This window comes from Catharus ustulatus, chromosome 1, assembly GCF_009819885.2.
Source record: "Catharus ustulatus isolate bCatUst1 chromosome 1, bCatUst1.pri.v2, whole genome shotgun sequence".
NCBI classification, from domain to species: Eukaryota; Metazoa; Chordata; class Aves; order Passeriformes; family Turdidae; genus Catharus; species Catharus ustulatus.
In genome coordinates, this window is record NC_046221.1 from 132,802,685 (window position 1) to 132,815,609 (window position 12,925).

Consider the following 12,925-nt stretch of genomic DNA (forward strand, 5'->3'; position numbering starts at 1 on the left):
CAAAACCACTCCCCCCCCCCCCCCAAAAAAGCCAATAAAAACATGAACAGTCGAATATCTTAGTGTGAAAAAGAGGATAAATTTCAGCATAAATGCGTCTTTCATGCCTTCTGCATAATGTCTGGATCATAGATGTAAGGAATTAATTATTTTTCTCAGGCCTTTTGCACTTCTGTATTCTGCTCTTAAACTAAACAAGAAATTACTGTGGAATAAAAGTCTGATCTTAAAATATTTTCATAAAATTATGTAATCTTATCCATACAACAATTTAATCATATAAGCATACATCCATTTAAAATATATATAGCAATTTAATCATCTAAGTATATATTTCCTATATTTTTTCATCTATAGGAATATAAAAACTTGACTACTCTCAGCATTGCCCTTCAGCACAGAGCAGAGAGGGACCAATGCAGTAAAATGGTATTAATAAATGACTTAATTTCACAGTGTGAGTATAACTAAGGCCTTAGGTATTTTTGTTTATTTCTAGAATTAGCCAGCTAGAGCAGAGGACAGAAATTAATATCAAATCCAGTTATTACATTTTTTTATTGATTTTATTGATCCTAAATAAACTCAATATTCTTACAGGATGAATTCTATTAAGCAGAAATAATCAAGTGATTTATAAAGAAATTATTGGACAAATCTCACATTTTCACTAATGGTTCATAGTCAGCATGGAGGTTACTGAAACAGTCATAAGAGATATGAATATTACTTGCACAAGTGGAGGAACAAGAAAGGTCTTTGGTCTTAAAATGTCGTGACGTCATGGTATTTATTAGAGGAAGTATTTCACTTTATCTAAGACAGGGTCAGAAATGTTATTTTTTTAATATTTTCTCTCCTCAGAGTAGAGAAGAGATATTAGGAAGAAAATATATAGGGAAAAGATATAAAGGAGAAAGAAAATTCACATAGGGAAGAATAAAAATCTCCCTATTTCACTGGTATTTGAGTCTTGGACAAGATGACCTCCAGAGGACAGAAAATGAGATCCATAATTTTTATTTATGCAATACCTTATTTTAAACAGAAATTTTCTTTACAATATAAGGATCTGATCAAGAAGTATTTCTCATTAAAGACATGGCACACATTTGGTCTCACTAAAAGTATGTCTAGCATATTTTCTGAAATGAATCAATTAAATGGAAAAATGAGTAGCCTAATATAATGATGGATATTTATTTTTTTGAGAAACATCTGCTATTAGCTATTCTTGGCTACTGGAACAGACAAGCCATTGGTATAAATCAGTAAAGCAATTTTATTTGACCCTTGCAATATAGGAGCAAGGTGAGACCTGATGTGCTTCAGATTAAGTTACTTTTTGCATGTATTTAATGTCTTCCCTATCTCCTGACTGTGGTAAGTTATAGCACAAGTGAGTAAGTAAGTATAGAAATAAGTAAGTAAGTTATAGAAATGCTTATTTCAAAGTTTTGAAGATGACAATGGAAGAAATCAAGTACATTGGGAGAGGGTAGGAATAATAAAGGTATACCCTGCCTAAATTACCAGCTTTTGTCATATATGACAAAGGAGCAAGGAGATATGAAATTAATCAAGTTATCCTTGTAGGGATGAGAAGTGCATATACACAGATTTTATTTTTCCTCTGAGTCAGAAGATATTGCAAACTAGTTATTGAAGGGACTTTTTGCACATGTTTATAATGTTTAATAAACAGTATTATATGGAGAGGAAGCTAGCAGCTGTCCTTTTTTCCCTTCTATCCATAAATATGCCACATCACTGAATCTGACAAAGTGGAACTCTCTAGCTTTGAGTTTGTGCATAACACTGTTGCCAAACTTCATAAAGATATTTTATGGCCTGTTGAAGTGCTAAGATGCTAGACTTCATGAAAAATGAAGTCTCTAAATGGATTTGAGCTATATCACTTGAGGAGTTTAAAAAATATCACTGAGAGTCACAGCTATTAGTGACAACACTGTGGAGAAATCTTATCCTGTTTATAACATAGATCTATCATAAAATACCCAGCACAAAGTGTCACTAATGATGAGTGATTTTCACCCCGACACCAAGTTATGGTATCTAGGTCCAGATTGGTTAAGTCATTTAAGTTTACTTTGTATGACAAAAAAAATTAGTGACAAAGATTTTTTCAATGCCTTGGTCTGTGTGAAATGCAGGGTATGAGGTATGGTTATCCATCAGACAAACCATACCAAATATCCATCACAAATTCACCAAAGCAGGAGCTGCTATAGTCCTGTGCTTCCAACTGGTCTCAGACTTTTCTTAGCTTTTCCTTTACAGATAGCAGATTTGCAGCACCAAGAAATGAGGTGTTTCAGAAAGATATAATCAAAAGCTCAAATCCCCAAAGGGTGAAATCTTGAATTATCTTCTGAAATTTCCTTGTATGCAATTGCATGAGTATCAGGACTTTCAAACAGGAAGGGATAAGAAAGTGCATTTGGGGAGGCAGTACTGTGATTCTCCCAGCATATCTTACCTTAAGCACTGTAAAACCTCACTTGTAATATCTTTGTTGATATTTCATGGTCTCATAAATCCAGGTCACATCAGTCCAAGTCATCCAGCACTGATGTGCACCTCCTCCATTCCCCAGACACGTTTCCAATATGTAAACATTGCCAGAATTCCAACTTTGTAGGAAGATCATGTGGAGTTCACCTCTTCAGGAACCTACATACAACAAAGTAATAATCTATGCGAGTTGGGGTTTTTTGGGTTTTTTTTTGCTCAAAGCATTTTTTTACTTCAAGTCCATTGTGCATGAGTCTGATTCTTCCCTTACTTTCCTGTAGGGAGATTTCTACTCTGGGATATGGAATGGCCAGCCCCAAATTTATCAACCAGTTAAAAAGCGTTTTTCCATCCTTCCCTTCAATCACTATTCTAACTATTTCCAGACATCTTCATTCTAGATTATTCAGTAATCTGTTAAATACTAATGTGGAGATGACCAAAACTCCTTTACGAAGTCATATGTTGGTGTTTGTCCTGGTATTCAGACTGTGAGGTAGTAGCTGCCCCCGAGTCTGTCCAACACAGGGAAAACTTCTCACAGAAGCCACCAAAAAATTGCCACTTAAACAAAATATTTATCCAAGAAATAATAACTAGAACAATAGAAAAGCATTTTCAGTGAAATAATTTTTTAAAAAGTCCTAAAATAGTGTTCCAGAAACACTCCAATTTGATTTAGGAAGATGGGTCATGTAAATTTAATGTTTAATGAAGCCATCAGGCTTTTAATTTTTACTGAGGTACTAAAACTGTGAAAGGCTTTAGAAATAGAGTTTCATTCCCATCCCAATTAGATGAGTAACCCAGCCCAACTGAAATGTTGACCTGATGATCTTGGAGGTCTTTTACACCTGTAATGATTCTATGATTTGAAAATTTTGATTCTTTGGATTAGATATGTTAACTTGGTTCACCCCCAAAGGTGAAATTATGAGGCAGACTCAAAGACCAAAGAGAAGCAAAGAGTAATGGTTTTTTGCACATATTTTTGTTTTCTGTCTGACTTAACTTCCAAAGCTATTCCTTCCTTATTTCTTCTTTTGTTGTTGGTTGCCTAGGTTTTGCACTGTTAGTATCAATGTAGGACAGAATCTGTCCGTATTTTTTTTCCTTTACCTGAAGAGAAATAAAATTGTTCTTCAGCTTCAAGTTTCTGAACAGGCTTGTATGGAACTGCATGCAGTTCTTTTGACTTATATTTTTCTTCAGCGGGTAAAAGTTCTTTGGGTTACTTTTATTTGCTCTCCTTCTAGGATTTAAAACCTCCTTTCTTCCTATGTATTAGGCCTTCCATCTATCACACTGGATGTTTGTGTGAGGATTTTTTCCCCATTCCACTCCTGCCTTTTTAATTACTATCTTTACAGAGGTTTGCATTAAAATGTAACACTATTATTCTGCTGTTTTCTGTTTCCCTTAAACAGATTTTAGCTGTTACAAATTGGGTTTAAAAGAAGAAAGAGGAAGGGAGGAAGGGCATTCATCCTTCCAAGCATTTGGTGATTCTGCAGGTTTAGGAATACACTTACCTAAAAAGGATATTATATCCATGAAACTCTGATGGCCTGGAAATAGCTTAAGTTAGCTAATGTTGGAAAGATGATAACCAGACTGCATATACCATTAATTTAATCAACATCTCTAATACCCTCTTCCATGACTCTGCTTCTTTTGCTTATGCCATTGTACTTCACAGTTGTACAGGTCTTCATTTACATAAGTGTTTTAAGGATATTATTTAAAAAACCATCTGCTTTAAATTTGTGTTCTGATTTCTCAAATTTGCCAAATGCTAGTAAGCACAAACTAAGCTTTTCTTGACATAAGTCTGAAATAGAGAAGAAAATCAAGCAACATTTACACTGACAGTAAATGGATATTTAATTATTTGTTATAATGATGAGGCATACTGCGGTATTCAGTATTATGCTCATTATCCTTTGTATAAAGTGATTTGTATTCATTAATATAATTGCTGGTTCATATTCTAATATCTCCATGAGCTGGTAAAGTTAATGTACAAAGGAAACAATAAAAAACATATTTAGAAGGGGTTAGTTGAGAAATAAAAACTACTTGAGGGAAGGTAGCATGAATTTTATCATTTGTTTTAGCTGTTTAAGACAGTTGCTGCCTTACATGTGCCAAATTAAAGGACTTTTAATTTAGTAGAAATGGAGACAGTTATTGATGATGACTATTATCCTGGTTTCAACTGGGATAGAGGATTTGAATTTAGGATGAGAAATATGTTGATAACACACTGATGTTTTAGCTTTTGCTGAGTGGTGCTTACTCTGAATCAAGGAGTTTTCAATTTCCTTTGCTCTGCCAGGGAGCAGGGGCACAAGAAGCTGGGAGGGATCATGGCCAGGACAGGTGAGCTGAACTAACCAAGGAATTCCATACCGTAGAATGTTCAGTAAATACACAGGGGGGAGCTGTCCAGGAAGGGTCGATGGAATGTCTTGACATGAGTCATTGCCTGTGGAATGTCTTGACATGAGTCATCTCTCTCCCTTAGTCATTACTACTACTATTACTACCACTATTATTATTACCATCACCATTATCACCATAATTAATATTAGCAGTATTATTAGTATATTCTACTTTGTTTCAATTATTAAACTGTTCGTATTTGAACACATGAGCCTTTCTTTTTTCCCTGATTCTCCTCCCCATATCACAAGAGCAGGAGGCCAGTTAGTGAGCATCTATGTCATACTCACTTGCTGTCTGGTGTTAAACTTCACCAGTTATCTGGAGCACTATTAATCACTATCAATTATTAAATTATGATGAAATTAAGAAACTAGTTATCACAGAAGAGGAGTAGCTTTTAAAAACAAATAAATTAGAGACAAAGTACTGGAATCATGTCTCAGCAGCATGTCTCAGTGTCCATTAACTGCCAGTGCAGAAACAGCACTACCTAGGGACTGGGCCACCATGGCAAGGACGTCTTTTCTTATTCTGCCTCTAGCTTTTCTCTCATCCTTGTCCCCTCCACTGCTGCTTCACCACCACCACACCTCCTCACATTGAAGGGAAAGGCTTTAATGACCTTGATACATTTCCATTTCCTTTCCTTTGGAGGAGAGAACAGACCTTATTAAGTTCATATGTGCATATTAAGCCTGTAACCATCTGCTGTGATTACGAGCAGTGCAGCAGTTGAGTTTAGCATTTGGAGAGGAGGTCTGAAGGTTAGCTGTAGTGTAACATCTTAGGTTGACTTGAATAAGTGAAAAATAACACCATTTAATGAGCGGCTAAGTTTTAAAGGGAGTTAGCATGTAGGATATTTAAGATCAGGAATACAGCACCGGAGTTCATAGATATGTTCATATCTCACATACAACAGAAATTGGAACATTCTCAATATTATTGGGATGCTGGACTAGCTTCTTGACAGTTAATTTTTTCCTTCTCAAATCATAATACTTAAAAAAGAGTACAGTAAATTCACGAATACAAGCCGCACTGAGTATAAGCCGCATCTCTGGGTGTTGGCAAATATTTCGGTTTTTGTCCATAGATAAGCCGCACCCGAATATAAACCGCTCTGTCGTTCGCAGTGAGGACCCGCGTGCAATTAGTAACAGAACCGCGGGAGGGCGGGGTTTACTGGCTGAGCTAAGGCTGTGCAGGCTCGGCCCGCTAGGGGCCGCTGACGGGGCCAGGTGGCCCAGCCCGGTGCTGCCGCTCGGGGTCGGCCGCCGCTGCCACTGGGCTCGGTCACCCCGGGTCGGCGCTGCCCCGCGGTGGCAGGCAGGGACGGAGCTTCCCCCGCTCCTACGGCAGCGGTGGCGGGCAGGGACGGAGCTTTCCCGCGCCCGTGGCACCGGCGGCGGGCGCGGACAAAGCACCCCGCCTCCTCCCCGAGCCGCGGCAATGGCGGCATGCACTTCCCCCCCCTCCCCGGGCCGCGGCAATGGCTGTGCAGGGCTCCCGTCGGCTCCCGGAGCCGCGGCAATGGCGGCGCCCCCCCCCCGTCGGCTCCCGGGGCCACGGTAATGGCGGCGCCCCCCCCCCCCGTCGGCTCCCCGAGCCGCGGCAATGGCGGCGCCCCCCCCCCCGTCGGCTCCCGGGGCCGCGGCAATGGCGGCACCCCCCCCGTCGGCTCCCCGGGCCGCAGCAATGGCGGCGCCCCCCCCCGTCGGCTCCCCGGGCCGCGGCAATGGCGGCGCCCCCCCCCCCGTCGGCTCCCCGGGCCGCGGCAATGGCGGCACCCCCCCCCCTCCTCCTCCCCTGGGCTGCGGCGGAGGAGGGAAGAAGAGAGCTCTCCCGCCTCTCTCCCCGCCCCCCGTGCTGCCTACAGGGAGCCAGGGTAACACGGTAGCACTGTAACAATTGCGAAATGCCGGCTTTTACTGGCCGGTGCTTGGCTCGGCACTCTGGCTGGCACGTCTGGGGTTGTAAATGTCAGAAAATTATTAATATATTAGCCGCACCCGACTATTAGCCGCACTTCCGGGTTTCCACCAAAATTTTTGTCAAATTGCTGCGGCTTGTATTCGGGAAATTACTGTACACTTTTACCTTAGCATGCATTTGCTCTGTTTTGAGCAGAGCTCCATTATTCAGTTGGTTTTTGAAACCTGACACTTCCTTTCCTGCATGAAGAGATGGAAAGCATGAAGTGGCAAGTACTCCTGATGGGCTGTGGGAACAACCAACTCTCAAAAATATGAGTGCCTGTAATGTAAATTCTTGGTGTTTATGACTCGTTATAGAATTCTAGGAAATCATGCATTTAGGTAATTCTATTGGTTTCAATGTTTGTTTTCTTTGTTAAGTTGCTGATTGCCTAGATAGTAATAACTTTTTTTTAAAGTATCAATTCAGGGGTGCCACTGCATGTTTTTTCTGCAAGCCATAATTAAGATAATGAAATAAATTATTTATGTGAATGTTTCAGTTGCTTGGATCAAAAGGATATTGATAATTAGAAAGCAACTTTCCCATGAAACTTACTTGACTAACCAGGGTTTGCTTTGTTCAGTTGGAATATTTAGTGTATCTACTCAGTTTAGGTAAATTAAGGGGAAGTAAATCTATCTCCATCATGACCTGATAAACTCTTCTTTCAATGTGTTCTACGGTCTTGTGAGCAGGTGATCAAAATCTGAGTCAGCAGCTCAGGGACTGGGGGATGGGCAGAATTATTTTAAGTCCAAACAAGAATACTCAGCCCAGTGTTTAAACTCTTTCTGCTGTGTGTTCTGTAGAAGGATGAAAGACACATGTATGAAGAACTGCCAGTGTATAGCAGGTCCTAAACTGTTTTGGATTGTTTAAATTAAAGTAGAGAAACTGACACCACTGCAACAGTTTCTCAGACTTGAAAATGATCCATTGACATGATATCTAGGAGTACAGAAAAGTGGAGAATTCGAGGAACAGCCTCACCTATAATTTCTTTCATGAAATGGGATTATTCAAAATTAGTAATAACATTTTCAAAGTGTTTTTAAAAGCTGCTAAAGTTCACTGGAAAATATTTTGATTGTAAATACTCTTCTGGTTTGTTTTTTTCTGGGAAGTAAGGGAATGTCTGGAGAAGAGAGAATTGTTTGAATTTTTACCCAAACCTTTCTGATGCCCAATGAACTTGGACTCGGCTCCTGATTTCATAAATCAGGACAATCACAGTTTGTTAATAACTTCAAGGTATTGTTTTTATATTGGTTTGCCACTTCGTTGTTTGATGAGCATGATCCCACAGATATTTCTTGTTTTGCTTTTATTTACTTACATAGGGAACTGTGCAAATATGATTCAATGTGTAGTGTTTTATCAGGGATTTAAAAAACTTTGGATACTTTGTAAATAATTGGTTTCTACGACTGCACTTCTGGAAACTTGGTTCAGTTCAGCCCAATGAATTGTGTTACTAAATTGTTTCACGTACCTTGAAATCCACAAAAATAAAAGTACAGTAATTTCACGAATACAAGCCACACCGTTTTGACCAAAATTTTGCTCCCACACCAGAAATGCGGCTTATACTCAGGAATGGCCAATATGTGAATAATTTTCTGACATTTTCAACCCCGGGAGTGCAAACAAAGTCAGTGCAAACTGCAAAGTCGAACACCTGCCAGTAAAATCCTGCATTTACGCAGTTGTTACAAATTGGTTACTCTGTTGCGCGGCAGGTGGAGCTGCTCCGTGCAGGCAGCACAGGGGATGGGGAAGACGGGGCAGCTCCCTCCTGCTGGCCCTGCGGCCTGGGGGAAGGCAGGGGCTCTCTCCTGCTGGCCCCGCGGCTCGGGGGGCTCCCGTCCCCGTGTGCTGCCACCGCAGGAGCAGGGTGGCTCCATCCCCGCCTCCCACCACTGCCGCAGTTGCCAGAGGGCTCTGTGCATCCCCTGCCACCGCAGGGCAGCGCCGGGCTGGGGCGAGCCAGCCCTGTCGGCAGCCCTGAGCCCACATGGCCGAGCCGAGCCAGTAAACCCCGCCCTGCCATGATTCTGTTACTATTTGGCAACTTTGTTGCACGCGGGTCCTCGCTGCGAACGACAGAGCGGCTTATAATTGGGTGCGGCTTGTGTATGGACAAAGAACGAAATGTTTGCCAACACCCGGCGATGCGGCTTATACTCAGTGCGGCTTGTATTCGTGAAATTACTGTACCTTAAATTTCTGATTATGTAAAAAATGCACTTGAAATAAGCTTCTAATACAAAATTAGAAAGTGCATCCAGAAATCCTATTCTAAGTAATTTATTCAGTACTAAAACATTCCTACAGCTGTTTTATACCTTCATAAATTATGTATCATATTTATAAAGAGTTTTGTTTTTCTAAAATTAAAACCTGAACATAAACCCATTGAAACTTTTAAGTACTTGACACTTCGGCACATTTTCAGAAGTTCTTTTCAAACCCTAATTTAAGGAGACCACCGGCATTCATCTGGTCACATTATGTTTACAGATTTATTTCATTTTCAGTGGGTCCTATTCTGGTCTTTATATGTTTATATCATCTTATTTCTGACATGAAAAGGACATAAAATAATCAGAATATAATTTCTAAGATTATAACTTGCAAAAATATTGCTTAGTTTATTAATATTGATTATTAATGTTTTTATAATGAGTTCCAACTGTCATAAACTATAGTAAAATCTTCCTAATAATTAGTTTCAGCAGTTAAGATTTCAGTACTTGCTTCTTTATTGAATATTCATTTCTGTCTCAGCTGAGGTTTTTGTTCTGTTCTCAAGGGAGCAAAGCTTTTAGACAATTACTTCATTGTTTTTATTTCTTTTAGTATAGAGATTTAGGGCACAATGCCAAAATATTGCTCTGTGGATCCTCATTAGTGTGCTTTACTCAGCTTGTCCCTCCCACTCTTTAATTAATTCCTAAAAAAATGCATCTGTGTAATTATTTAAAAAAATTTTAAATTAAGAAATAGATATTAATGTATACAAGTAACAAATATTAGTCTGATATTATATGCTTAGTATTAAGTAGTGGCTTGTATTATCTGGAGCTGAGAAGAGAAAAAACAGGCGGTCAGTCCATCTACTTACAGGCGTTAGGAATTGTGGTTGATATTAATTCCCTAATAATCACAACAACTTTTATGCAATCCTCAGTGGTGCATGGCTGGCTCATGTGAGTAGTGGACAGTATGTATCATGGTTGCACAAATTTTCTAGAAGAGCAAGCTACTGTATCAATTGCAAATGAGCTATTGCACTCTAAATTAATTACTAGCTATGTAAACCAATACACATGTGGACTGAGGCTGGGTGATTGAATACTTACAGTTCTGACAATTTGGAGTTTATTCTGCTGGGGTAGGGGGGCTGTCTTAACATAAACGGGAGCAAAAGGGAGTCAGTTGAAATAATGCAATGAATTGTTTTTACATTCTTATTATTTAATGGTAAATTTAACTCGCTGAATTGCTTCTGAAAGTTTGCAGCTATTTCAATTCCTTAAGTAATCTGGAGTAATGATCATTGTAAGAGTTTAAAAGGTAACAAACTTGAAACTTGTTCTGTAATATTTACACTTCCCTGCTTACTTTTTGATTCTGTAAGTATTAGATGAGTAACACTTTACCCTTCTCAAAATGCCCATTTTGCATCTCTCAAAATATTGTGCATAGTCTGAGTAGAGAAATCCATGTGATCCTTTAGTGATGCCTTAGATATGTGATTTCAGGCTGACCCCGTTGTTAACAGATTGACTTCTTCAAAACTTGTTGTAGTTTATGCTCTGTGACATTGACCTACATGCTTTTCTATTGCGTTAATTCAATACTAATATTAATACTAATACATACTAATATCAGTATCGATAATTTTAGTAATAATGAGTATTGTTCAAAACTGTGCTTTGTAGTAGGCATACTGTGTTTCTTAACCACCCTGTGCTCTAATTAGCTCAGTGCTTGAAAATATAGATATACTTTTGGTTTGGTTGTAAGCAGTCTCTTGGAATTCAGATTGCTGAAGTTCATTACACAGCATCCCTTGCCATTCTGCTAGTGTTGCCTTGAAGGAAAACCTGTAAGAAACAGAGGTCACACAAAGCCTGCATCAGAAATATAATTTGGTGGGTTTTCCTTCCAAAGTAACAGAAAAACCCTCCCAGTTAGAAAGTTAGAAACAGCAACAGATTGTAAATCCAATAGTGTGTAATGTTATTTGCTGGTTTGAGCATATGGCTGGAAATTTTAGATGAGGAGAGGTGAACCATCTATGTTTCGTGTAAAATTATGAATAAAACAGATCAAGGAGTAAGAAAATCCCTGTAGGTCATCCCTAACAGGATTTAGACCTTGAGTGTCCCCCACATTCATGAATTATTTGTGTGCTTTACTGAATATAGGACTAGAAAAATCATTCTATGTAAGGGGAAACTGCAACTTTGCCTGATTTCAACAGCCAAAATACTATGTATTTTCAAACTGTGAAACTTTCGACTGCTACTTTTTCCAAAGTTTCAACTTTTGAATATTTCCTTTCAGCCATGAGACCTAAAAAACCAGTGAGATTTTCAGTTAAAAAATTGTGATTGTTAATGGTTCATGCGATTGTTAATGGTTCATGAAAGGAGAAAGATTTCAATAATTCAAATGTAGTAACTTTATAATAAACAGTGCATTTCTAATGTTCAGAGATTTGAATATTTTTGAGTAACAAGCTTCTGACAACTGTGGTTAGTGCATTAATTTTTACAGATACTACTCTTATTTCTGTCTTTCTATCTATTTCGATTAAACCATAGCGATTTGTTCAGAGACAGAAAATTAAAGTAGCAATTTTGAGGTGAATTTTTCAGTAGATTCTGAACCTAATTAGAATATTTATTCCTTTGAAATTTCCCACAAATATTAGAGTTAGTTATAAAAAGTAAATAAAAGTTTAAAAAAAACAAAACCCAAACAACCACTGAAGCTTAAACCTTGTAGAAGACTTCAGTATTAAATTCATACATAAGTTTTATTTTTTTTTGTGGATGTAGGGATGGAGTGCAGATGAATTTTTCTCAGAAAAATGTCCTGTAAGTGTGTCTATGTTGTATCCATTTCAATTTCCAGTTCTGCAATTAAAGTTCATAGATATATGACATTTTCACTAATTTCTCAGTTCTTACGAAGCAAAATTGATACATCAATTTTTTAATAAAGATTTTTTTCTTAATTCTAGAACTGCCAGGGGCAATGATCTGGGCTTTTTAATGTATCATCTCTTTCAGGTTAATGTTTCAGGTTAATGTATCCAATACTTAAACTTTCTGCAAAATTAACCCATGCTCTAATAATAGCAACTCTTTAGCTATTCTCTTCTGAAGCTACACTAAGAGCTATTATAATAAGCTTTGAAGTGTCCACTGGAGACAGGATTCTGAAGTTATGGTCAAGGACATGTAGAAAATCCATGATTTTCGAAACTTCTTGTAGGTCAAGTTGTATACAAATGCTTTTTTCCTTTTGGGAAGAAAATGGAACATTTTTCCCCCATCAGAATTGAGCTAGGAATATAGCTTTCCAAGAGAGATATTGTCTGGTATTTTCAGGATAATCTAACTCCATTAATAAAATCATAATAACCCTCTGTTCATCTTTGATTATTTAGTTAGGAAAATATTTGGATTTTTCTTCCTTTTGTATTGTTCTCTTTTTCTGTCAGCAGTCAGTGCTGCAGATAGCTATTATAACACTTGTCTCCAGAAGCTTTCACACCATGATGTTTGCCCATGCTAGACATGTTATATTAGATACAAGACTGCTATCTCTGCCAGCAAACCTTACTGTCTTGGAGACAGCTTCCCTGATTTATGCCGAACTGGCTTCCCTGAAAATAGCTTACTTGTGCAAGCTTTGATCCCCTCTGGAATGCTCTCAGTATAAAAGG

At 38.5% G+C, this 12,925-nt stretch overlaps 1 protein-coding gene across 2 annotated transcripts in view; it reads left to right on the plus strand.

The window, feature by feature from the left end:
• RALYL (RALY RNA binding protein like) overlaps positions 1-12,925 on the plus strand; it is a 381,123-nt gene that overhangs the window by 129,011 nt on the left and 239,187 nt on the right. The gene's annotated exons all lie outside the window — the stretch shown is intronic.